The sequence below is a fragment of the Bombina bombina genome, chromosome 7 (genome assembly GCF_027579735.1).
Source record: "Bombina bombina isolate aBomBom1 chromosome 7, aBomBom1.pri, whole genome shotgun sequence".
NCBI classification, from domain to species: Eukaryota; Metazoa; Chordata; class Amphibia; order Anura; family Bombinatoridae; genus Bombina; species Bombina bombina.
The window spans coordinates 593,916,957-593,920,551 of record NC_069505.1 but is presented as its reverse complement, the minus strand read 5'-3'; the positions used below and the strand labels follow the sequence as shown (position 1 = coordinate 593,920,551).

The following is a 3,595-nucleotide window of genomic DNA, read 5'->3' as shown; positions in this document are numbered from 1 at the left end:
ATAATTAAGTTAGTGATAAGCATTCCATTGTTTAATCACTCTCAGAGAGCAGACGCCTAAGTGATAAGGAAAGCCAAGAGTGTCTTGTGTTTAAAGTGTTAAGTAATGTAATTCTATTGTATCATGTCAAAGGGCGTCTTCCCCTTTTATCTAATGTACAACAGTCTTTCAACCCCCCATCTGGGGTCAAACCTGTATAAATACTAGGCATCTAGCCTTTAATAAATGACATTCTGTTTTAAACCTGAAATGTGGAGCCTGGTCTCATGTTGAGGGGGAAACTGATTGGGGTTGTGAATTGCTGATTCCCTATGCAGGACATTGTTCATCTGGTGTTAACCCTTGGTACACTGTTGGTACCGTAACACACAGGATTCTCACACAGGCACCATCTTTATATACACAGAATGCAGCATTATTATTATTATCAGTGTATCTAGCGCAGGATTCTCACCCAGGTACCATCACACAATACACCGAATGCAGCATGAAGAGGCTCAGTGAAGGTTACAGTGAAGGTGTGTAAGTGTCTGATTGGGTCACACAGCTCATAAAAGGTCAGACGCCCAGCCTCATTATCCAGCAGTATTCCTACTGTGTCACATGATAGAGGGGGGGCGTAATGAGGTGTCTATTATGTTATGTATCACTGAAAGATCTTTATTATAACCCCGCAAGCACCAGGACTTGTTATTATTTCCTATCCAAGACTGACATCCTCTCCTCTCTACACTGGTATAACAAACCCCTACACGCCAGTACCCTGATTTACTGATCTGCACTTCCCAGTAATGTTGTCCTAAGGAAAAGCTCCTGGTGCTTAATACCTGATAAGCATATGTAAATCTCTCTGGTGTTACTGGTCGCTGCTGGTTTATACCTGAACAGGATACAGTTTTCAGGTCACCTGATAAAATAACTTTATTATGAGCTGTGTTTATATCCAGTTATAGGTCTGATGTCACCTGCATATAGAGCTCTCTCTTTATATCAGTCACAATATCAGCTAAACCTCTGTATAAGGTCACTGAGATCAGATCCTCATCTAAATCCCCCCCAGCAGGGACCTGTTTATCACCTCTCTGTGTGACCTCATTACCTCCCTTCTCAGCACCACAAACGTCATCTCTGTGTGATTCCAGGTCTTGTAGGACAGTTAATGGGTCAGTCATGTTGCACAGCTCCTCAATGTGACACATCTTCCTGGTCAGTTCGTCCTTCTCATTTTCCAGCTGCTGGATCAGATCAGAGATTGGGAGTAAAACCTGCTCCTGCTGCCGGGTGATGTCACTCAGGACTCGCTTCTCTAGGTCTTCCAGTTGATTCCTGATGTCCCTAATCAGGGCAATGAGTCGCTCTGTTACACCAGCTGCTTTCTCTTGCACCCCTCTCCTGTGCTTCTGCAGACTCTGGACTCTTTTCTCAGTCTTCTCTCTCTTTGTAGTCAGTTTCTGCAGAACATTTATCAGTTTCTTTTTCTTCTTCTCAGAAGCCTCATTCAGCAGCTCCACCTGGTGTCCCCTGTGCTCTCCGGCCAGGGAGCAGGACACACAGATGCAGGCAGCATCCTTAGTGCAGTAATATTCCAGGAGCTTCTTGTGTTTGGAGCATTTTCTGTTACCCCAGGAAGTGGTGGGTTCAGTTAAGACGTGTTCCTCAGACTTGCTGTGTACCCTCAGGTGGGTATCACACAGAGAAGCCTCACACAGCAGACATGATTTAGTAGCAGGTACAGGAGAGTGAACACAGTAAGTGCAGAAGACCCTAGTGTCTATTTGCTCTGGCTGAGTAATCTGTAAATGCTTCACTACATTACACAGCGCTATGTTCCTCTGCCGTTTAGGTTTCTTAGTAAAAGTTTCTCTGCACTCAGGACAGGAATAAACCCCAGACCCCTCCTGAGTACCCAGCACACTCTCAATACAGCCCAGGCAGAAGTTATGGCCACAGCTGAGAGTTACAGGATCTGTATAAATGCTCAGGCAGATGGGGCAGGTTAGCTCCTCTCTCAGATCAGCAGTCGCCATTCTTGAATTCAGCAGCAGGAAACGAAACTTACATTATCTTCCTATTCAGCACAAGGGTGTGGCAGTTACGTAACTGTATGTGCTCTGCCTGTTAACTCTTTATGTCCCAGACTGTAGTGACCAGGGCAGGTTTGTAAACTGTGATAAATGTTCTGTAGTGCTCAGTAATTTGTGTATCTGATGACATCACATGAAATATTAGGAGTACAACTTTGTTTATGTATTTTACCAATTAGTAAGGGTTAAATGCAATTTAAAAGAAATGAATTTGTTTCACAATAAGATGCTAAAACATAATTATTTTTATACTAGAATGTTCTTTCAATTCTGATGACACAAAGGGCTCTATTTAACAAGCTCCGTATGGAGCTTGATGCCCCGTGTTTCTGGCGAGTCTTCAGACTCGCCAGAAACAGCAGTTATGAAGCAGCGGTCACAAAGACCGCTGCTCCATAACGCTGTCCGCCTGCTCTGAGCAGGCGGACAGATATCGCCGGAAATCAACCCGATCGAGTATGATCGGGTTTATTGACACCCCCCTGCTGGCGGCTGATTGGCCGCGAGTCTGCAGGGGGCGGCGTTGCACCAGCAGCTCTTGTGAGCTGCTGGTGCAATGCTGAATACGGAGAGCGTATTGCTCTCCGCATTCAGCGAGGTCTGGCGGACCTGATCTGCACTGTTGGATCAGGTCTGCCAGACTTTGATAAATAGAGGCCTTAATGTGATTTAATGCAAATTGTTTTCACATCACTAATAATTTCATGACTTGTGCAATTAACTGATTGTTATATTAATATTTCTTAAAGGTACAAACACGTAATTACAAAGATAAATGAATTTTCTGATTAATATATTATTAATTGATCAAATTTAATAGATTAACCTCTTCAATGTGCAGGACGACAACATATCATTATGTGTACTACCTGTGTGCATATGGTGTCATGTTGTTGTCATTAAGAGGGATCATTAATATGAGGCAGTTGTCTGTGATCCCGCACACTACTGACTGATCGGTGCTGGTATAGGGGGCACTGCTACAAGGCTACACGGTAGTGTCAGTGACATTACATATATTTGCATGGTGACATCACAGTAGGGGCGGAACCAGGAAGTGGCTAGTAGTAAATTGAGCTGGATGGGGGGAGGGTGGTCTCAGCTCCTTTACTAGCCAAATATCACAAAGGTCCCTCATTTGGAAGAGAATCACCTTTCACAAGACCCCAAATATTTTTTTTTAAAAAAGTAAAAAGCACAACACATGTAGTTTTGTTAAGGAATGTGTCTTTATGTGCTCACAAAAATATCTTATGTCTAGAGACCCCAAGTAAAGTTTATTTCTAAAGAAAAAAACCAATGACACTACGTAAATTATTTTCAGAACCTACAATATCTTCTATAAGACAAACTAATTTATTCTATGCCTATTATGGATCTAAAGTGCTATGTATCAAAACAAAACATTATAGCTAAGTTATTAGGTAAAGCCTAATACACAGCGCTGGCCTTTGGGCAAGGTGGTACAGGCGACCGCCTTGGTCCCCGTGGTCAGGGGGGCCCCGCAAATT

At 43.3% G+C, this 3,595-nt stretch overlaps 1 pseudogene; it reads right to left on the bottom strand.

The window, feature by feature from the left end:
- Nucleotides 1-436: 436 nt before the first annotated feature.
- LOC128667167 (E3 ubiquitin/ISG15 ligase TRIM25-like) lies at nt 437-2,041 on the bottom strand (annotated as a pseudogene).
- Between the last annotated feature and the right edge of the window lie 1,554 nt (nt 2,042-3,595).